We start from the raw sequence: 22930 nt of genomic DNA on the forward strand, positions 1-22930 counted from the left end.
TTTTTTTTTTTTTTTTTTTTTTTTTTTTTTTTTTTTTTTTGGAGAGTGTGGAAAGGTCTGGGCTTTCGCGCGGAGACTCCTGGTTGACTGGGAAGCCTTTGCCCTTTGGCTAATAGAAGCCGAGCGGGCGGGAAGGAAGGAACAAAGCTTGCCGGGGCGGAGGAAGCGCAGAGAGCTGCTCCATTGTTCTCCGAGCTTGAAGAGTCTATGCAAAAAACCCGGAGCGGGCCCCGGAACTGCGCTTGCTTTCCCCGGAGAGCCCTCTCCCTCAGAGGGATAGATCCGGGATGTGCAGGACTCAGGGCTGCCGCGCCTCGGGGGCAGGCACGGGTCGTGCCGGGACCATGGGAGGGCGGCGGCAAGGCCTGGAGCCCGAACGGGCCGCCTTGGCTCCGCGGACTTGTTGCGGTGGCTGGGATGTGGGTCCTCCGGCGCCGAGGGACCCGAGCTTCCCGGGTACCAGGCAGGCTGCCCGCCCCGCTGGGGGCTGGGAAGGGGCGTGTCCGTGCGCGTGTGAAGGGGCGGGGCCGACGCGGGCCGCGGGCCGCGGGCCGGGGACCGGCTGGACGCGGTGGGGCGGGTGGGGGTGGATGGAGGGTGGCGGTGTTCGACTGGCAGCTCTGGAGAAGACTAGTTGGATCTGCTCTTGTCACCCCAGGATCCCCAGACCCCGGAGTGGCCAGCATGAGGAACCGCTGACCTGGGGCAAGAGGCCTTTGGAGCTTTGGATTGGGGGCCTCTCATAGCAGGCCGCGTGTGGGCTTTGCAGGGACAGTCAGGAGACAGGACAAGGGCAAAGAGGGGAAGAGCAGCCTTTTCCCTCGGAGAGCCCCTCCAGAAGGCCTCTGCAGGGACAAGTGGGGATTGGGGGGTTGCGGGGGGACAGAAGCTGACAGGGCAGCCTCTCCCTGCAAAGGGAGTGTGCCACCCCTGTGCTGAGTGCCCTCCTCAAGGAGCTTATAGTCTAATGGGGTGAGACAGATAATGAAGAAATAAAATAATTCCAGACACAGAGAGGGCTATGGAGAAAATGAAAGGGGACCCTGTGTTAGAGGAGAACTGGAAAGGAGAGGTCTTTAAGCTTAAGGAGGTGATAATTGAATTGTGACTGAGGCCAGAGGAGGCACCAGGCAGGCAGACTGCGGGAGGAACATTCCCCGGGCACTAAGAGCACTAAGAAGTGGGTGTGGATGGGGTGTGGATGGTTCTCAGGAGAGGAATTGAGTATCTGACTGTCTCCTGGGGAGAGGAAGGGAGTGTCAGGGACTCAGAAAAGTAGAGGGCACAGCTCTCCTTTCAAGGTCAGGGCTTCACCTGTTTGGAATGACTTAGGCAATCTGGGCTGTCCCCAGGCCTGCAAGACCCAGCACCGTCCCAGGACCTGGCTGCCTGGTTGAAGCTCTCTTAGTTGCTCTTCAAGAGGCAATAACCTCAGAAACCCTGACAGATAGTTCTAGAGCTGACTGGGGATGGGGATGGAGGGCAGGAGGGGGGCGGGAGCTGAGCTGGGGGCCCTTACTCCTGTTCAGCAGTTGTCATTCCCAAAGCACACTGGTGCTGCAGCCTTTCAGCAACCTTGGAGATAAGGAGAGAACACCTCCCTCCCCACCACTTCCCAGTTGGGGAAATGCAGAGTAAAAAGCCTCTAGGGCCTTAGAGCCACCTCTAAGTTAGTGATGGAAGGCAGGTTCTCCTTGTGTTCCTAAGCACTGGCTTCATTTGGGAGGCCCGATTAAGAAAGGGGAGTCAGCAGGTCAAGAGGGGCCTGACCAAAGCAAGTGTCTCTGGACATAGGCCACCAACCTGCCCTGATGACCCCATAGAGGGGCTGAGAGGCTAAGATCTCTGGTAGGCGGAGAGAGGTGGAAAGTCTGGCAATCATGCTGGACTGTTTAGGGCTTCGAGAACCAAGGTGGGGGTGGGGCATGCAGGTAGGTCCTAGAGGGACAGTGCTTGGCCTCACAGGGTGGTGGGGAGGGGAGGGAGTGGGAGCTGCTGTCTTTAGGTAAAACTTCTCTTCTGTGTGAAGGTGGGAGTTGGGGTGGAGGGTAGACGGACGTGTTTGGGGGCCAGGGGACAAGAGAGCTGGATCAGTCTCTCCAAGCCTATGAAGGTGTTCCAGGTTGTCAGGCCTGACCTTCACTGGAGAGCAGGGTGGCTCCTGAGGAGAAGAACGGCTGTCTTGATGCCTCAGGATGTTGAGTAAAAACAGAGTATTTGTTCCCTACCTGAGAGGCTGAGGGTCAAAGGTTACACACTCCTTATCACCATCCCAGACCCAAAAAGCTGCCAAGACCCAATTTCTTGGGGAGGGTGGGAGGGAAGGAGGAGTGAGGCAGCCCCAAATAAGAGCCTTTCTGGAATAAAAGAGAAGAGCTGAAATTTGATCATTCTCTTCCCAGAAATCAGCTGGAACCCAGATGGTCTAGGCAGGCTCCCTACCCCTTCCTTTGCTTTGGAAGCTGCCAAATAACTAGGGTCCCACTGGGGAACCCTGGAAACTTGGAAGGCTGAGGGGTGAGTGCCCAGGGGAAAATGGGCCAATCCCAGCAATCAGATGCCTTTGGACCCTGGCATGATAATCTACATCAAGCAGTTTGGCTCTGAGAGGAAATGTCACCAGGCCTGGAACTGGGGACAGGGTCAGAGGCTGCAATCTTGAGTTCCCTGTCCAAAAGTTCTAAGCTCTGTGACCTCCCCTGGAACTCGGTTTCCCCATTTGTGAATGAAAGAGACCCCACCCCCATGACTCTTCCCTACTTACAGGGCTGGGGAGGGGGATGCAGATTAAGGTGATCAGACCTTGAAAATGTCCCAGGCCATTTCAATACACAAAACCATCCCAGACCCCACTCTTCCTGCCTTATCAGCCCTGGACCTAAGGATCTCAAAACAAAAGCAGTCTGTTGAGCCCCCACACAGTCAGTTTTCCTTTCTTCAACCCTCTAGGCAAAGGGACAAAATAGGACAGCTAAGGCAGCCCAAGGTCAGGGTGTAAAGGAGCCGAGGCCTCTGGAGTTCCTAGCCCCACTTCCTCATGGTGTCTGGACCCTTGTGAGGGGTTGCCATGACAACAGTTAGGCCCTCAGAGGCTGAGGGCAAACAGAAGAGGGGAAGGAAGTCCAAGAAGCCATCCATCTCTAAGCCAGTTGGCTGATGTGGGTTTTGGAGGCGTGGTGAGGGTGGAGTTTAGTCTAGAGAATGTGTTCTGGGACCCTTTGAATAGGGGGAGGGCAGAAATTACTTCCTTTTTCTTCCGTGCACTGGGTGGGGGTCCGGGTGGGAAGAGGAGTTACAGTGAGTTCTCCAGAAAAGAACTGATGCCCAGAGGAGACAGGTGATATGTGCAGGCTCACCTAGCTCCCTCAGGTCGGAGGCTCCACGCCCAGAGCCACTCCTGAAGCCTGCCAGGGAGTTCCCCGGAGGCCTAGCTGGAGCACGAGGACACAACTCACTAGCTTTCCTTGGGCACAGCAGTTTGCCAGAGAGTGCTTGTAAAGTCACAGGCCGAAGGAAGGACTGTGGCAAGGTGTGGCGGTCTGCAGGTGAGCATGTATGTGGAGAAGAAATTGGCATAGAACCTTCCAGCTGTGAGGCCTCCTGCCTTCCTCAAGCTTAGCACTAAGGGGAACATTTCTTTACTCACTGCTCGGAACTTTTCCTTCCCAGTCTAGGCTTTAGTGCTTTTGAGGGGCCCCAGTCGGGTCCTGGTCCTAGCCATTGGGCATTGCCTTGTTCACGCTGCTGTGGCCAAGGCTCTGCTTCTGAGAGTAAAGGATGGATGGATGAGTAGGTCTTGGGGGTAGTTCCTCTGCTCTGGGGAGACAGGCAGATGGAGCACGAGTGCCTGAAGCGTAAACCAACCCAGAGAGATGCCCTTCATCATCACTGGTGGCTCCAGCCCCAGGCCACCGGCCCCTTCTAGACGTGGACTGAATGGGTAACAGGACCAAGTCACCTAGAATCCTGGGGTGTTTCCTGATGCTTCCCGTTTGTTCTGCCCCCCACGCCCCAAACACCTCTGACCCCCCTCCTGTGTCCTGTCCCCAACCCTAGGCTGCCAGCCCCAGATCCTTTCTCCTGCTAACTTCCAGGCTCCGCTTCCCTACAACCGTCCCTCCACACACACATACCCACGCCTCACAGCCTCTGACCCCAAGGACTGAAGGGGCAGGTTGCCTTCTGGGGTTCAAGGGAGAACCAGTCCTGCATTGACCAGGCTGAGCAGAGCCCCCAGGGCTCCTAACTGCAGCTCAGCCCCCTGCCACCGCTCCACGTCTGCAGACACTGCCGTGTCTCCTCATACAGCCAGGGAGAGAAAAATCCCCTTCTCTGTGCAGAATCCTCCTCCTCCCCCACCCTTCCCTGGGATTTCACAGAACCACAGAATGGAAACTGTCTAGTTGAGCCACCCACCCAAAGCTGAAGCTAATCCCTCTATAGCATCATAGGCAGGTGGGTGTTCTGTTTACACACTCCTAGTGACAGAGGGCTCACTACCTTATTTTCCTGGAAAGTGCTCATTTTTGGAGAGCCTGTTGAGCTAAGTGTCTTCTTTCTGAGAATTTCCACCCATGGGTCCAAACCTACTGCCTAGATCCTTCCAGGTTAAGCTAGCCTGCCTTTCACAGCTCTCTTATATTTGAGGTCAGACACATAGCCACATTCCACCGCATCTTTTCTCCCGTTGTCACCTCCTTTAATTTTCCGTCCATTTGTCTTTCCCTTTGGAATAAGACTTGCGAGGAAGAGGAGCCGATCCGTCACCCTGATTCCTGGGCCCAGCAGAGTCCTGCTCCCCACCTGGACCCCACCCCCGCCTGCTCATAATATCTGCATCTGGGCACCTGGCTGTGTGTTCTCTGGGTCCAACCTGGCCTCCTCCCCACAGCCTTCTCCCGCTGCCTGGAAACCCTGTGCTAGCCAGCCAGCAGTGGGGAAACGGACGCCACATGTTTCTCATTTGTGCTGGCTGACCTCCTCCCACACCCTGTTTGGATTACCCAGATGCGTTTGAAGTCCCTGGAGGCTGCAGCCTTCCCTCTCGTGCACAGGAAGGGCCGGGGGCCAGGCACAGCTCACTGGCCCTCGGTGGGCATGCTCTGTCCATAGAAGCCCCTGGAACACTGGGTCAGCCCTCAAAGTGGACTTCATCTCTGACACCTTCCCTCCCGGTTGCTTTTGGGGACTGACCCTCCTGTAGGGAGGCAAAACCAGAGCCCCCTGGGTTCAGTTCTGCCTCGTTCAGTGCACACAGGTCTCTTTTCCTTCTGACCAGCAGGGATCAAGGTGCAGACTGGGAAGGTGCCCCAGGAGCTGCTTCCGTCTCCCAACCGGAGGCTGAGGAAGGATTAGTGTTGTGCCAAGGGTGTGTCCAGCATGTTGGTGGCCGTGGGCTAAGTGCGGGCACAACACGCGTGCCTGGAATAAGTGGGATGGGTCCGGGCTTTTCGTCTTTCCTCAGCACCTATGCCTCTGGCAGGAGAAGGAGCAAACTGCAAGGGTGGGAAGCTACGCGGAGGAGGATGGAGACCTAGTGGGAGCGGAGCCCCCAGACTCCTCAGGCCTGTTGTAGTGCTGCAGTGGGGGTGGGAGAGCACGGAGCACAGCCCATCCATGGGCTACAGGTTCACCCCTGAGAGCTTTGGCTCCAGCAGGTTCCAGGCTCTTGCTGCCAGTGCTGTCGTATATCATGCATTTGACACACAGCTCTCCAAGTCCGCTCCAGCCAAACCTCAGCAAGGCGGCCAGGGCTCTGCAGGGGCTGGGCCTTGGCCTGGGCCATGGGCAAGTCTATTTTGGACGTCTCAATGACACATTTCAGGGCCACTGGAGCGGGCGGGTTCTCTGCAGCCCTCTAATTCCTGGGCCGCGGCTCTTGCTGTGGACTTGTCAGGGCGCTCACTCTTTTGCGCTGGGGATGTGGAAACGGAGAGCAAGCCTGGCCCGGCAGACCCGCGGTGTGCTGTCCCATGCTCCCAGTGTTGGTCCCCAGGGTCGTCTTGCAGGCTATCTGGTCAGGGTGTTGCCATTGGGTGTGATCTGGTCTGGGAGGTGGAATAGCGTCATAAGCCGCAGGTGTTAACATGGAGAGCCAGATTGGAAACGAGGACCTTGGGCTGGGTAGGAGGGTAGCACATGTTGAGGAGCAAGACTTAGGTGTGTGTGTGGAGGTCCTGGGTTCAGAGGGGGTGTGGCATATGGCCGGTAACCCTAAGATGAGCTTGGGAGTCAGGGTGTGAACACGGGGTGTGCAGGGGATTGCATATGTCATGTGGAGCACTGACTGTCCTCCAGCAGATATGCACGTGCTCAAGGTACATTTGTGTGCACGCATTCTGTGCATGCAAGGACTGGGCAGGTTTGAAAGAGTCTGAAATATGACCAGGGTGGAACGATTTCCCTCAAATAGACCCCCAGGCGGAGGCCGCAGGGGTTCGGTCTCCCTGGCTTCTCTCCCAGAAAAGCACTATGAGTGCTGGTGAGTCCTCAGACTCTCAGGACACAGGCTCCCTTTTGCCCTTGGTGACTAGCTAAACAGGCCTTTCCCTTTGGGGGAAGTTGGCAGCCACCCAGGAGGCCTTGGCTTTTCTCTGCAGGCTTCATAAGCTGCCACGGGGCCTAGGACTCCCACCATCCCACTCTGAGGAGCTGCCTCCTGGGAGCTCTGACACCTGACTCTCCTAGGGGGGTGCGGAAAGTAGGCCCGGAGAATACGATAATCTAATGATAATAACGAACACATATCAATCACTTGCTGTAAAAGAGGCATTGTTCTTGTTCCTTATGTGTAACAAGTCATTTAGTATTCACAGTAATCCTGCGACCTATAGGTAATCTGCCCAAAGCTAGTAGAGCAAGTGAGCAGCAGAGCCAGGATTTGAACTTACCCCCTATGCCATGCTGCTTCCAGGAGCCTCAAGACTCCTCCCACGCCCTGGAAGTTGAGTTTCTTTGCACTGAGTTCAGAATCAATGTGTCAAGCAGTCTCTGTGGGCAAAGCACTGTGCCCCTGACATTGAGGCTTTGGGCCCTGCTTGCTAGCTTCTGACAGGCTAGAGCGGAGGTGAGAAGGATCGTGCTCCTTCCTGTACCAGGCGATGGTAGCAGGTGCTGCGACAAAGTTGGGCAAGGCCAAGGAGAGCAGGAGTCGGTACATGGGGCAAGTGTGCCCATGGGTGCAGTGGGTGAGGAGGGGAAGCTCTGGAGAAGTGATGTGGTTTTGAAAGAAGGTTGAAATCCCAGCCACAGAAGTGGAAGGGACTGGAAAAGGAAAGGGGGAGGTAAGTGATGGGCTTCATCATGGGGCCCTGTCTGCTGGGAGAGAGGTGGAACAGGAAGCGACAGAGAGAATGAGACTGGACAGACAGGTCCGGAGGGGACGTGACGGACCCGAGCGGAGCGCACTGGGGCTTGACCGCAGGCTCTGGGCAACATTTAAACAGAGGAGAGCAATCAAGGTTTGCCCCAAAGGATCCCCAACAGAATCCTGGGCTCACTGGTCCTTTGGAGAGGTTACTGTCTGATGAGATCAGTCAGCCCAGGGCCTCTCAAGCTCTGCATCTGTTTGCTTGAGTGAGGATTGCCCTTGCTGCCCCTGCAGGGTCCAGAGGCACGGAGAGAGAGGACGTCTTGATGACCAGAGATTGTCCCTTTGATTAGCAGCAGCTCTGATTAGGCCTGAGGTGCGGCTAGCTCTCTGCCTTGCCCGGGGATTGGCACTGCCCCACCCCAGGCCTGGGGAGTGCCCACGGCCAGTACGAACCAGCCGGTGCACGACGGAACCAACACACAAACCGATCAGACAGTAGACAGAGGAGAATTTCGTTCGCATACAATTCAGAGACCAGGCATAAAGAGGGTGTGGGCCACATCTCAGCTCCTAGCTCACTTGTCCCGTCCAGGATGCCTTCTGAGGGAGTTGGAAGTTGGGGAGCTATTTAAAGGAATCAGAAACACTTGGCACAAGGGAGATGCATTCCCGTCATCCAGCTTTCCTTGGATGGAGTAGGAGGACTGGATTGGGACTAGCTGGCTAGGCGCCCTCGGAACAGATGGTCCTTCGGGGACTGACGGGAACAGCCCTCCACCCTGGGGTAGAAGGACCCACAGGGAATGAGGGTGCCCTGGTGAAGGATTAGGGACTTATCCTCCACTCAAATCTTTATCTTCCTCTCTTCTCCGCGATGCCACCGGACTGTCCCAGTGGCCGTGCCCCGGATGTTGCCATGGGGTTCTGTTGTTACAGGAGCTAGGGTGTTTTGTCAAAGAGGACTTGGCTTTTTCCTGGCATCTCTGGGTATCCCCAGGAGGTGTGGTCCTGGAATTCAGGGGTTGCCTTAGCAACAGTAGATACTATCCTGCATGGATCCTCCCTGGCCTGGATGGTGATGTGGTGGCCAGGGGTTGCCACGGTGCTCAGTGCACGGCTTCCCTGTCATGCTGCTCCTTTGCTGCAGCTCCAGAGACGGGGGTCATGGCAGCAGAGAAGGCAGGAGTGCCCACCTGGGGCAGCGAGACCGGCAGGTGCTACAACTGCTGCTCCCCCTGTCGACGAGGACAGCAGCAACCATGAGGGGCGGCCTTCCTCAGTGCAGGGACAAGACTCCGTCCCTGTGCTGCCTGACACCCGCCCAGCTGGTGGGGTTTGCTCACAGCAGGCAGTGCGGAGCGGCTGCCCCTGTTCTTGATGCCACTGTGAAGGCACTCCTGGGCTCCCAGGAGCTCAGGGCAAGGCCTCCTTGCTTGGCGTCTCCACTCAGCTTGTAGCTTTGGGGCTGCCGAGGGCCTGGCTGCAGGGTTTGGGCTCCCCAGAAGGAAGCACTCAGTGCCCGAGACTTTAATTGAGGCCTCTGACTCTGCAGGTGGGTCAAAAACCTTCATCCTGGGGCGCCTGGGTGGCTCAGTCAGTTGAGCGTCGGTCGTGATCTCGCGGTGAGTTCGAGCCCCACATCGGGTTCTGTGCTGACAGCTCAGAGCCTGGAGCCTGCTTCGGATTCTGTGTCTCCCTCTCTCTCTGACCCTCCCCCGCTCATGCTCTGTCTCTGTCACTGTCAAACATGAATAAATGTTACCAAAAAAAAAAAAATTAAAAAAAAAAACAAAAAAAAAAACCCCTTCATCCTTAGGATCCGTGGTGGACCGTTGAATACTCACAGACAGTTGTCACTGGAGATGTAGCAAAATAGTGACTAACATTTATTGAGCACTCACTGTTTGCCAGCTGTGCTGAATGCTTTGCTTGCATAAACCCATTTCATCCTCACAATGAGATATTAATCAAGGGTCACATGCAAAATATTTCACAACTCTCTCAGGCTGAGGAACTGGAGGAATCCTGGGGGCCCTCTGTTATGCCAGATGTTAACTCTGTGGGTGCTGAATTGTAGGGGTCCCAGAGGAAGGGCCCACGTGACCAGGGTGGCAGGAGAAACAGTTGAGGGCCCAAGGAAGCACTTAATTTGCCTACTGGTGTGGGAGTGCTTTGTATTTTTTAGCAGCCATTATGCCCCTCCTGGTGCATTTCTGTAGACTGGTAACCCTGCTATTGCACAAGACTGAGGTATGTGGAAACATAGAGGAGTCCAAGGGAGGCCACACAGCTTGCTCAAGGTCACATGGCAAGTTCATGGTAAAGCTAAGATTCAAATGAGGCTTGATTCAAGCTCATCCATTTCACCGTAGACTCCACTGCCTCTTGCACAACAAGTAGGATCTTTCTGCTTCCCATGCCTTCCAGACATTCTAGAACCTTTAGGCTGAACCAGCCTTGCAGTGGTCCTGAGACCCCAGGTCTATAAGAACGTATTCTCTTCTGCCTGGGCAAATGTTCCTCAGATGTTTGGCCCAACCTCTGCCTCCCAAGGCTCTTACTGTCTAGTCCGGGAAGCAGACCACAGATGGGCAATTGTGATACAGCGTTATGGCCAGTGCTGTGACAGAGCGGTGCCCAGCTGCAGGAAGGCTCTTGGGGAGAGGGCCTTCCTAGAGGATATGAGGGATCAGCCCGTGATGACTAGAATGATCGGGAAGAATCAGGACCCAAAATATCAGCCTGGGACAAGCTCTTCCTCTAGTCCCTACAATGGTAATCCTGGATCTGTCCCTCTTTTTTTTCTTTAACTTTTTAAATGTTTATTTTTGAGAGAGAGAGAGAGAGAGAGAGAGAGAGAGAGAGAGAGAACAGGGGAGGGGTGGAGATGGAGGGAGACAGAAGATCTGAAGCGGGCTCTGTGCTGACAGCAGAGAGCCTGATACGGGGCTCAAACTCACGAACTGCGAGATCATGACCTGAGCTGAAGTCTGACACTCAACCAGCTGAGCCACTCAGGTGCCCTGTGGGTCTGTCACTCTTAACGGTGGATCTTGAATAAGCCACTTAGTGCCTCAACCTCACCCTCCTTGGTGGTAACACAGGGGTCAGACTTCCCAGCTCCCATATCTGGGAAGATGCCTTGACATCTGCATGTGTGGGAAAGCGCTGGTGCGTGGCTGGTGTTGCAGATTCAGCCCTATCTGCATTGCAGGGCATGGCTTCTCTTTTCCTTTCTTGTTCCCCCCTGGCCAGTGGCCCCTGATTTCTAGATTTAGAGAGTTAGCTACGTGGAAGATCCAAGGACTCACAATAATGATATCTATTATTTATTATGTGTTATGTATCAGGCACTGTTCTAAGCATTTTACATATATTAATTCATTTAGTCACCTAGAACAACCTAGTGAGTTAGGTGCTATTTTTATTCCCATTTTACCGATGAGGAAACGGAGAGGTTAAGTAACTTCCCCAGGGTCACACAGCCAGGAAATCGAGGAGCCTGGGTATGACCTCCAGGCAATGTGGCTCAAGCACCTGCCTCCTAAGCCCTGTGCTCTAGGGCTTCTCACTAGTAGAGAGCACTGGCCTTGCAGAGTCCATAGGCATAGCCAACCCTCCTGGGCGGCTGCCAAGATCCTTTATTCCAGAGGGGCCCCGCTCTGATGACCTCTGTAGAAGAATGGTAGCCCAGGGAGCTGGGAGCCAAACACATTCCCTAGACTCTCTTGGGTACTTGCTGCAGGCAGTGGACAGTTTATGGAGCCTGTGGTTGATATGCTATCTATGCTTTCATCACCATCTGTGTTCGCTTCTCCAACCCACACACCTGCCCTGGCAGTCCAGAAGGGCCGGCCGGCATGAAACGTCTTAGAGGACAGGGATGCATCAAGATTCTGCCGTCTGCCCTTGGCCTGGAGCCGTGTGTATCTCTGGGACCTTGACTGCATGGGGTAATAGAAAGTTGTCGTGCATGTGAGGATTCAAATAAACTCTGTTGCCTACCAGCTTGCTGTCCTTAGCCCTCTTTGAGCCTGTTCCTCTTTGAGCCTGTTCCTCTTTGAGCCTGTAGAATGGGGCTTATACCCACTACATGGGGGTAATTGTGAAGATCAAATAGAAGAGAGTATGGAGCGCCTGGCATATCACAGATGATCATTAGAGTTAGCTCTGTTGCTTACAGACACCTGTCCTTCCTCGTCCTAATCACCCTGGCCCCGCAGACACCAGGGTCAACCAGGGATTCCAATGGCTTCATTCATAGATTGGCTCTTTACTGACCCTATTTCAATCCAGCTCCGATATGTTTGTGGAAGACCCCCTGGAGGCAGGTTGAGCCAAAGGAGGAGTTTGTTATAGAACACAGACCCAGAGCTGTCTTGCAGGGATCAGCCAAGTTTCCAGGGTGAAGGAAACTCACTTTATTTGAGCACCCTCACCTGCTCAGTGTTCTTGCTCTGTGCTCTGTTCCGCTCCACACATCTGATCCAGCTTTTGTACCCCAGACCAGCATTTCTGCCCCCACCTCGCGTGGCAGAACACGGATGCCCACAACTCCGTGCCTTCCCTGTGCAAGACGTCAGCCAGTCTCCCCGCAGGGGTGTGGGGTGGGCTCTGACTGAGCCATCACAGGGATAGAGGAGAAGCACGTTCTCTAGAAATTGGCTTTGCCAAACGTTCTTAAAGTAATACATAAGCCTGGTGGTTGTTTAGACTTTGATGAAAACAAAATAGCAAAAACAGTATGAAAAAGTGGTTGAACCAGAAGTGGATGTGAAGAAGGTAGTCAAAGGTTGTTCAAGTTCATTACTCACCCCCTAGTCCTTAACTCAAGACCTGGATCCTGTCTAGATCGGGGTGAAACTGACCATGTCCTGACCTCTGTGTAAGGATGGGGACTCTGACCTGACCCATAGCTTTACCCGGGGCTTATCTGTCCCTTCTCCACCCCAGGTCCCCGGAAACAGTCATACCCTGTCCCCAGTCCCTGCATTGACCCACAGCCCCCCTGGTGGTCCTTGAAAGGTCCTTCCAGGATTGAGGCATGAAATCCACCCCAGTGGCCTGTTAACACACAGCTGGAAGGACATCTGGGGAGAAATGAGGCCAAGACATCCTGGCTCCTTCCCTTATCTCAGGGGAGAACAGGTGGATGAGTTTGATGCTAACCCATTATTTCCACAAGCCTGAGGCTGAGGCCAGAGTGCTAGGGTGAGGGGAGGCTCCCCGGCTTTGCTTTAGGGGTGGGATGTCCAGTGGGGGATGGGAAGGAATTTGCCACAGAGGATCTAGCCCCGATTCTGAGCCAGAGGAACTCATGCTAGCCTAGGGCTGGGCAGGGGCTGGATTTCTGCCATTTTCTCACATGCTGCATAGAGATTGGGTTTCCTGCTGAAATTCTATCTCTGAATCACAATCATAAAGTCCCCAGCCTCTCAACTCAAGCTGTTTGCAGCAGCTCTGTATATCCTAAGCCATCACCCTTACCCGCCTGGAGTCCTGGGAGGAAGGACACAGAATCTAGTGGTCAAATGCACAGAGTATGGAGTCAGTCCTGAGTTCAGATCCTGCCTGTGTATTAACCAACTTAGAGACCCTGGGCCAGTTATGCTCTCTGGGCTGCATTTTCCTCCCCTGTTGAATGTGCCAAATAATACTATCTCACAAGATTGCTACCAAGATTGAATGAGATAACGTCCATAATGCACTGAGCACAACGCCTGGCACCTGCAGACACCCAGTAACTGAAGGCTTTGTAGTATTATTTCATTTTTGTGTGTCCGCCCCCAGTGTATGAGGTTGTAGAGGAAGGAGACATGATCCCTGTCCTCTGGGAGCCCCTAGTCTGACAGGGAGACGTAGGCCTTGCCCTCAGGAGCCCCTGTTCTGCTGGGGGAGACTCAGCTCTGTGCCTAAGGACCCACCAGTCAGGTGGGGAAACATGGGTATTGCCCTCAGGGAGCTCCCCTTCTGGTGGGGGGAGATTCAGCCCTTGTGCCTGGAGGCCCCAGACTGTTTGTCCTCGGATCCCTGTGTTCTGGGCCCTTCCTCCTGAGCCTTAGCATGCCCCCGACTGCCCCGTTTGCCACTAGCCTCCCACCAGCCCACCCACCTCCTCCCTTCCCCCTGTGGCCAGGCCCATCATCTCCAGGATGCCCCTTTCTCTCCTTTTGGTGTTCTTGGGCCCTGCGTCTGTCGTGCTGCCTCATCACTGCTGAGTTAGTTCACCAGATGACTCGCTTGTAGGTCTTTTCTGTGTGTGCTGAGCAAGTTCTCAGGAAGCATCTCCCCCAGGATGCTCGTTTCTTTCCAAACACCGCCCAAACTGCAGACACAAAAATTAGACATGTCAGTTTGCATGCCGTCTGCCTTAAATTTGCATTTGATTAAAAGACGCCAGCATCCTCCCACCCACATTTCTTCCTTCCCCACCTTCCCCTCTCCAAAGCGCACCCCGCATTCTCCCAACCTTCTGGCTTGGCTGTGCTCAGGGCATCCTCCAGCCAGGCCCCTCTGCACTGCCTCAGCCACTGCCACGGATCTGTGTGAGGGTAAGAGCCATAGGTGGGCAGATAGAGGGAGGGCCTTCCCTCCTGAGGACGGCTGGGTCATCATCCCTCCTTCCTTGGCTGATAGACCAGCGTGACACCAGGCTGTGTGCTCAGAACTCCCGGCTTCTTTTCTGCAGTCACACTGTGTGAGACTCTTCACTAAAAGGCCAGAATTGCCCGTGCCTCCTGCCCACTCCCAGCCTGACAGCAAACCTGCTGAGGTTTGGAGTTTCTACCACCCGCACTGCAAACACGCTCATCTCTCTATTATCTGTGCCAATGTTAGAGGTAAAAAAACAAAAAACCATCTGTCTTGAACTACGCTCCTTGAGATTTCGGGGATAACAGTTTTACTTTTCTGGTTTCTTTTGGTCTCTTTTGACTATCACTGGTATCGGTTTCCATTCCTCAAACTCACGTGTAAAAAGAAGCAAAGGAGCAGGGAGCTCTGAGTGGGCAGGTGAAGGCCGTGCATCAAAGGTAAGGCCCGTTTGGATGGGGATCCGGGGCCCGAGGGAACAGGTTGCAGAACTGAGAGAATGGGGCTCCAGATCCCCACACAGGCCACCTTTCCGACCCCTGCGTGCCCAGCCACCCAGGCTCCTCAGGTCTGCCCGTGGCACAGGCTGGGGTGGCCGGCACCTCTTTATCTCTTGCCTCCTTCTTGCTTCTCAGCTCCTACGTGTTCGGGGAATGCAGACTGACACTCGCATCAGCCTGAGCCAGACATAATTGGAAGGGAATCTGTCCCCACACCCACTCTTGTCTTGCTTCCCTCCTTACAAAAAAAAAAATTATATATTATCTCAAGCCGCTCTGAGTGTAGGCAACATAAGTCTGGGAGGAAAGACAGATGGGGTGGGGGATGGTGTGTGAGGGCGTCAAAGCAACTGTCCTTTATATCCACGGAGGAGAGATCAAAAGAAAAATGACAGTAGCAAGAAGGACTGAGGTTAGACTTTAAGAGCTTGCTTTTAGGATAGAGACCCAGGAATGACGCATGAAGGAAGCCAGTGACCTCTCTGTCCACGCCCGTCCCTGGGGCCCTGGAAATGCTCGGCTTGTGGCTTGCTGGGAGGATATCGCCCACCTTGTAACCTGGAGAAGGAGGCAGAAGCAGAGCAGGGGTCCTGGACGTTCTGCGTTTCTCCTGGTCAGGCCGGCGGGGGCTCCCTCTCACTCTCAGCTTCCTCCTGGCCAGAGATGTTGAGGGCCTTCAGATTTGAGGATTGCGGGTCTTCTGACTCCTGGCCTAGCACTTTCTCGCACTAAAGTTTAGTCACGCCGTCCGTTCCTCAGGCTTTAAAGTTAGGACATCCCGGCGTGGCACTCCCAGCAGATCCTTGAAATGGAGGAGCGGGACGAGATGTCTCTGCCGGTAGGTACTCTTCACAGAGAGGAGGGGGTGGGGACCCAGGCGGTTCTTAGAGTGTCAGAACCTGGAGGGACCCCAGGGATCAGTCCTCATCACCCAGTCCCATTTAAAAGTTGAGGGCACTGAGGTACCGAGAGGCAAAATTCGCCTAAGGTCACCCAACCAATGAGTGGCAGATCCAGGACCCAAATCCAGGTCTCCCAACTTGTATTCCTGTCCCGCGATGCTTCTTATTTTGGGAGGTCAACCCAGGGAGGGAGGAGGAGGAGGACGTTGCCTGTCACAGCGACACTTTAGCCAATGGCTGCTGCTGGCTGACCCATCAGTTTTTTTAAACTGTGTCTGCTGAGGTTTTAGGGTCAAGTAACAAACGCACCTCTCTCTCCCTGTGGCTTTGAAACCTCATAAATATGCTTTTAAAAGTCACTCCACAGTTCTTCCCACCCACGGAGACTCATATAATCTCTCCGTGAAACCTGAGGGGCCGTCAGAGCTGGCTCTCCCTGGTTGTGGGGCTGGTTGAGGGAACCTCTTCTGGCAAATGTCCCACATGTAAGGAAATGCCATTCCCTTGAGGAGGGAGGACGGAGGCCCCAGCCAGGCATGTGAAGGGCCAGTCTGACTGACCAGAGGACCCTCACAGGCCAGGAAATTCTGGGCCCGATGGGCTCAGCGTGAGGCATTGAAACCACGGAGCCTATGTCTTCTTCTGGCTGAGTGTTCCTGGGGTCTGGAAGGCCGCCTCAGTTTCCCTCCTCAGAAAAATGAGGCTGGTAACAGCAGGAGGCAGGAGAATGAGGTCATGTCTGCCGAAGTCCAAGCCACACGCTCAAACAGCAGGCTGACCAGGGTTTGGTATTTCAGCCCCAGAGCCGGGAGGCTCGCATTCCCCCAGCCTCACCGCCCCCCCCAAATCCCCCAACACCCCTACTCTGATGGCTTTAGCAGGCTTCGTGCTCAGATGGAAATGAGCTGTGCTTCTGCTGCCTCTTCATGGGGTGATTTTTTTTTTAGGATGAAACGTGATGTTTGCTCGTGGGCACTTTAAAAACCTTGGCACGTAGCACGGCTTGCCGTGGGCAGGGGCCGCTCAGCTCCCCCTGCCCATCCCTCTTCACACACTGCCCAGGCCCGGCTTTCCTCCTGGGGTCTCTCTGCCTGCACCCGAGCCCCTCCCCGCTCGCCCGTGTGGGGTGCTGTCATGAAAGTCACCCAGGAACTGAGACTCCATGGGGAGGTGAAGTGGGGCTGGGATGTCCCAGGGGTCATCGTGACCCCTAACCCAGCTGCTCGGAAGGCTGGTGAGAGGAGGGGTGACTGTGGCTTTGGAGCCGCCCCTGTGGTGGGGGATCCCGGTCCCCTTGCCTAGCCGGCCCTGCCAGCCCTTCCAGACTCCTGTCCCTACACCTTCTTGCCTCACCTGCATCCCTCGCAGCCCTATCTTCATCATCGTGCTCTCCCTCGACTGCTGGAGTCTGTTTTCATTGCGTCTGCTTCCTAACTCCGCTGAGCAGAGCCACGGGCAAAGCGATATCAGAATCAGGTCCTTGGTTATGGTTTTCTAGAGAATACACAAGACCGGTGCCTAAGTGTGGCTGGCCCTAGAGGTGTCCCGGGCCGGGGCTGAGGGAGCCCACGCAGTATCATGGTTAAGAGTCCAGGCATGGCTACCATCAGGCCAGTGCCCTCAACATACGGAGACCCCCTCCCCCCACCAAATGTGTTGGTCATCTACTGTATACTAGGCAGTGTTTTAAACGAATTTTGTCCTTACGTCCAATGGAAAGACAGGAAAGGTTTTAAGTGGGAGGAGTGGTTTTCAGGTTTGTGGTTTTCTTTCTTTTTTTTTTTTTAATTTTTTTTAACGTTTTTATTTATTTTTGAGACAGAGAGAGACAGAGCATGAACGGGGGAGGGGCAGAGAGAGAGGGAGACACAGAATCCGAAGCAGGCTCCAGGCTCTGAGCCATCAGCCCAGAGCCCGACGCGGGGCTCGAACTCACAGACGGTGAGATCGTGACCTGAGCCGAAGTCGGATGCTTAACCGACTGAGCCACCCAGGCGCCCCAGGTTTGTGGTTTTCAAAAGCAACTCAGGTTGCTGTGGGAGAATATAGGAGGCAAGAGCAGCGGGGCCCCAGTTGGAGACATCCAGGGGACGCAGAAGTGGCCTGAGGTAGGGAGCAGGCAGGGCAGATGGTGGGCATTGGAGGGCAGCGAACGGGTCTCCTGCAGGCTCCAGAGAGGGAGCTGAAGAGGAGAGGCTGAATAAGTGACCAGAGACATTCTGGGGGAAGGGACAGGAGTGCCTCATTTTGCCTAAATACAAAAGTTTCTTATGGGCAAAGCACAGAAATTTAACAACAAAATCCTCCAGTTACCTTACAAAAGGTAAGTTCATCGGGGGCACTTGGGTGGCTCAGTCGGTTAAGCGTCCGACTTCGGCTCAGGTCATGATCCCACGGTTCGTGAGTTCAATCCCCGCATCGGGCTCTCTGCTGTCAGCACAGAGCCTGCTGCAGATCCTTACCCCTCCCCCCCACCACCTGTCTCTCTCTGTCTCTCTCTGTCTCTCTCTCTCTCTCTCTCTCTCTCGCACGTGTGTGCGCATGCTCGCTCTCTCTCAAATAAACATTAAAAAAATGTAGAAAAGGAAAGCTCAACTGAACGTAGGACCTGTGAGATTAACACAGGCTGAACTCAAGGAAGGGGGAGGGACAGTCAGTGCCCTGAGAAGGCAGATGTGGTCGTGACCGTGATGGTAGCAGTGGTAGCAGCGACATGGTGGGAATGGTGATGGTTGTGGTGGTGGCAGCAGCAATGATGGTGATGGTTTTGGTGACGCTTTGGTGGCAGCAGTGGAGGTGATCATGGTGATGCTGTTGGTGATGGCGGCACCAGTGGTGTGGCCGGAACACCCATCCCGCCTACGGCCTCAGAGGCAAGGTTAGCGAACCGGGGCGCTGTTAGGGCAGCTGTGACGCTGATTCCGTCCCAGTGTGCCCAGTTTTAAGAGCTGCAGGTGACCTCCAAAGGGCCTGCTTTCTTCACCGCAGTGGGCAACACGTACCCCTGAGCCCAGGACTGCGCTGGATGCTGTGGGATGACAGCAGAAGTGTAGAAAGGGCCCTGCCCTTAGGGATTTTGTCATCTTCCCGGGATATAACCAAGTGCTAAAGGTCAGCATTCCGCCTCGTTGGGCTGGTATTTCCCCTCTCCATACCTTCCTTTTATGGACTGAACTGAGGAGCTCCAGATATGCTGGGAAAGCTGACACCTTCCCCCTTTCCTGCCTCCTACCCCGTCCCATCTACATACACCTCTGTGCAGGGTGGGCAAAGGGAAGTCTGCTGGACTAATGGGGAGGCCGTACTGTTATTATATGAGGCCAACCGTTATTATATGACCTTGAGCAAATCTTTTGGCCCCCGGGGGCCTCGGGTTTTCTTGTCTCTTCTAAATAGGGGTTCATATTTTCCCCACCCTTTCTGGCCGTTGGGGGGACCAGATGAGGTCATGGGTGTGCAAATTCCTTGTAACGCACGGCGTCCCTGGGAGACACAACACAGAGCCGGGGGCGTGCAGGGGTGGGATGGGAGGATGAGCCGAGGCCTCTGCAGGCAGTGCATGTTTCTCTCCGAGTTTCCCTGCAGTCCAGTCAGCAGACCTGGCCCACAAAGGGGCTCTTGTCTGCTAGTTCCCATGGGGAACCAGGCCACTGGTCATATTGTGGATGCCCGCCTTTATCTCTGGCAAGTAACATAGAGCTGTCTTGGGGTAAAACTCGTTAAAAGGAGGCTTTTCCAGTCCTCCATGGGGAATAGGCTCAGCTTCGGTCAAATGACAAGACCGTCACTGCCATCCTGAAGCTTCCGCGTCCTCTTTCCCACCCTCACCCTATGATCCTGTAGTCCGTCAGAGTGTTCCTAGCTCTTCCTTCCCCACTTTCTCTCAGCATCGAACCCTGAGCTCACTCACACTGAGGTGGTCATTAACTGGCAAGACCCTAAAGCCATGCATTTTAACCTCTTATCTCAACCCCCAATAAGAAATACATTTTCGAGCAAATCCAGTGTGTACGTATTGTGTCAAAAGTTCTGTGAAACAATACTGACTATGCCCAACGTACTTGGTGTTGTTTTATCGTAGATGGGCTTCGCTTTTTCGTTGTTGGTTGCAATCCACTAAACTGATATCATGATCCACAAAACAATTAGAGTCTGTGATTTGAAAAGCCTTGGCCTAAAAGGACCTTCTTTCCCAGCACAGAAGGTCCCTGGGAACTAGGTGTCAGGACGCTTTACTGTAACTTGGGGTAATAGAGCATTTTCTTTGTGCCAGGCACCGTTCTAGGGGCTTTATGTATAATAGTTCAGCTAATCTTTACAAGCACGCTTTGAGATAGATATTATTGTCCTCATAATTCACGTTTTATGGGCTAGGAAACTGAGGCACGGAGAGGTTAAGTGACAGGACCCCAGACACTACATGCCCAACCACTGAGCTATGCTGACTGCCAAGATGCCACAGAAGCTAGGTGGTCTCTCAGGAGATAGTCATGATGCTTTAAGAAAGCCAGCAGCCCCGGGTGCCTGGGTGGCTCAGTTAAGCATCTGACTTTGGCTCGGGTCATGATCTCACAGTTCGTGGGTTCGAGTCCCGTCTGTGCTGATAGCTCAGAGCCTGGAGTCTGCCTCAGATTCTGTGTCTCCCTCTCTCTCTGCCCCTCCCCTGCTTGTGCTTTGTCTCTTTCTGAAAAATAAATAAACATTTTTTTTAAATGCATAAAAAATAAAAAAGAAGGCCAGCAGCCCGTATCCCTACAGCCTGAGACTGACTTCAGGTACTTCTGGAAGGCAGGCCTGATGAATCTATAACACAGACTGGGCCCTGGGAATCCACAGCCTGGCAGATGGACAAGTTTGGCTGCCCTGTGGACACACACAGACCAGTGCAGATCAGAGACAAAAGAAAGCCCTTCAGGGGTGCCTGTTAGACCCAGATGCAGAACTCTGCCCACTGGTCACTCAGCAAGTAAGACTTCTCTGAGTGGAAAGAAAAGACTTGACTTTAGTCTCTTAAAACACACACACACACACACACACACACACACACACACACACACAAAACCTGCTATTAATTTTAAACATAACACTTTTTGCAGGCTAAAAAAAAAAAAAAAAGAAAAGAGCGAGCTTAACCACTTTCACTGTGTTTTAGCAAATTTATTGTTTCAGGCTCCGTGAGAATGCAACAAAAGTCTTAACAGTTTATTTCAGGGCACCGTAAGAATGTGTCCCCGCATCAGATGGATTGCTTCTAGGATTTGAGCTCACCGCTTCCGGCACGTGGGCAGGCAGGGCCCCACAAACGGGCCGTGGCATATAGGATCGAAGCGAGAGTTGGTTTGTAAGAGATGGTCGTGGGAGGCACACACTTATCAGATTTCGTTTCTGCTCTCTTCCCTTGGCATAGTAGCTGGTGAGCAGTGAAATGGGAGGCAGGGAGCAAGGGAGACTGAGAAACAGCGAAGCAGCTGTTCGTTTTCCGTAGACTGGATTGTCGGCCCCCCCCAAAAGTGTGAACTGACTTCACGTCCCCCCTCCTTTTTACAACCAGGCGTGTCAAGCCCATCGTCACCGGCCACTCCCAGCCCTCTGCTTCCTCACCTAAGCCCAAGGCAGAAATCCAAAGCAAAGAAAAAGGCCCTGCATCAGAGAGCCACCAGTCTGATGGGAAGGCAAGGCCCGCTAACCAGGGCAGGTGTGGGCATCAGGCAGCTAGAGTGGGTGCGGCCACAGTGGGCACACGCGAGACACACAGCAGGTGAATACCAGACCTCCCAGAGCCTCGATGTGGGACTGTTGATCATAAGTTCTGTGAACACTGTGTCAGCTGAGTCTATAAATACTGAGAGAACGTGGAGGAGTCGAGCTAAGTGGAGTTCGGGAAGAATTCTTCGAAGGAGGAAGAGCAGGCCTTGGACAAAATGGCTATGGAGAAGGTGTGCCTCATCTGAAAACCCAGGTCAGGCAGTACCTTGGAGGGAAAACCAGAGGAGAAAGGGCCAGAGCCAACATTTCTGGGTCCTGTGGGGGACAGGGCTCAGCACTGCTCCAAGGCCTCCCTGCCTGGCCTGGCGGACACGGTCGGTCCAGGCCGCTGGGGCCCGAGGCAAGCTCAGGCCTCGGTCCTCCCTTCCCTTGGTTTTCCGGAGCCTTGCTTGACAGATAAGGTGTAAGGGCCCTCCTTAGCTGTGGACCCGCAGCCAAGTTAAGTCTCCATGGTAACCCTCTGGCTGATAGGGACTTGGGTTGCTATGGAAACTTGCCTAAAACCAAAAAGTATTTGGGGGGAGGGGTTTCAGCAGAGGGGCAGAGTGGCGGGGGACCATCTGTGGCAGTGCCACGCTGCCCATGACTCTGCTCTGTTTGCTTCTCAGGGTCCTCTTTGGGATGGTGGGGGGCTTCTCCAGGACCCGGGTCGGGGCTGGTATCGAGCATGCCCACAGAGGAGCCTCCACAGCAAAACATTTCTTCCATTTCTCTGGTGAATGTCTAACGGTATCTTTCTGGGCCAAATCTGCTTCTTGACAACACTACAACAGCAATAAAAGTCCTCACTCTGTGGACTGCCTGGAGAAATACATGATGCACTTGAACCCGGGCCCCCCCCTCAAAGGAGCTGCTCTGTAAACACTGCTGTCATTTAGCCTTAATTTATAATAAAGCATAAGCGAGGCGGTTGGCAAGGTATTTATTTCTGTTGTATCCATACCAGGGGAATTTGCATGTTTAAATATCATCATCCCTTTCCCTCCGTCTCCTTCCCCCAGTTCCCTTTTCTCAAGGTGGGCCAGTGTTTAAAAAAGTTTTTTTTAATGTGTATTTATTTTTGAGGAAGAGAGACAGAGCACAAGCAGGGGAGGGGCAGAGAGAGAGAGAGAGAGGGAGACACAGAATCTGAAGCAGGCTCCAGGCTCCGAGCTGTCAGCACAGAGCCCGATGCGGCCCTTGAACCCACGAACCGTGAGATCGTGACCTGAGCAGAAGTCAGATGCTTAATTGACCGAACCACCCAGGTGCCCCTCAGCCCCTCTTTCTGAGATAGGGCTGCTGAGAGACCTCGCTGGTACCCTGGGCGCCTCAAAGACCCCAGCGGCCTCTGGGCCAGAGCAGGCACATGAGGAGAAAGGAGATGCAGGGCGGTTCCCAGAGAGGTCCCCTGGGGAAGTTGGAAGGGCCACAGTGTGGAGACCTTGGTGTCCTAGTGGCTGTCCTCTCCCTGTGCCACTTAAGAGGAAACTTTACTCTGAGAGGGTCTGACTCCCTCCTGAGAATCCCACGTTACTTCAGCCAGGCTGAGCTTGTTTTCTGGGCTCAGGGACTCTTGTCTCTTTCCCCTGTCTCCTTCACAAGACTTCAGTGCAGCTGCCCGGGGCTGCTGAGGAGACTTCCAGGCACAGGCACAGTGCTCCCGCTGGCGGGGAGGGAGGAATCAGGGAGCCCCAGGAAGGTCAAGCAGGTCACACATTGCGGAAAGTGGCTGGAGGAAGCTGAATTGCGAGGAATAATTTCACCTGAGTGGGCAAGGCCAGGGTCCCTAGTGGGTCTTCCGCTGTTCCATCCACCACATCTAGTCAGCCCTGCTGAAAGGTAAGCACGGTCTCTCAGGGGCTCCAGCCCACACCCCT

The 22930-nt window shown here is 54.2% G+C and overlaps 1 protein-coding gene across 10 annotated transcripts in view; it reads left to right on the forward strand.

Annotated features, from left to right (window-relative positions):
* The window catches only part of NAV1 (neuron navigator 1), a 246203-nt gene that overhangs the window by 99255 nt on the left and 124018 nt on the right, over positions 1-22930 (forward strand). The window lies entirely within an intron of this gene.

This window comes from Herpailurus yagouaroundi, unplaced genomic scaffold (assembly GCF_014898765.1).
Source record: "Herpailurus yagouaroundi ecotype Mexico unplaced genomic scaffold, PumYag 308, whole genome shotgun sequence".
In the NCBI taxonomy this organism is placed as follows: Eukaryota; Metazoa; Chordata; class Mammalia; order Carnivora; family Felidae; genus Herpailurus; species Herpailurus yagouaroundi.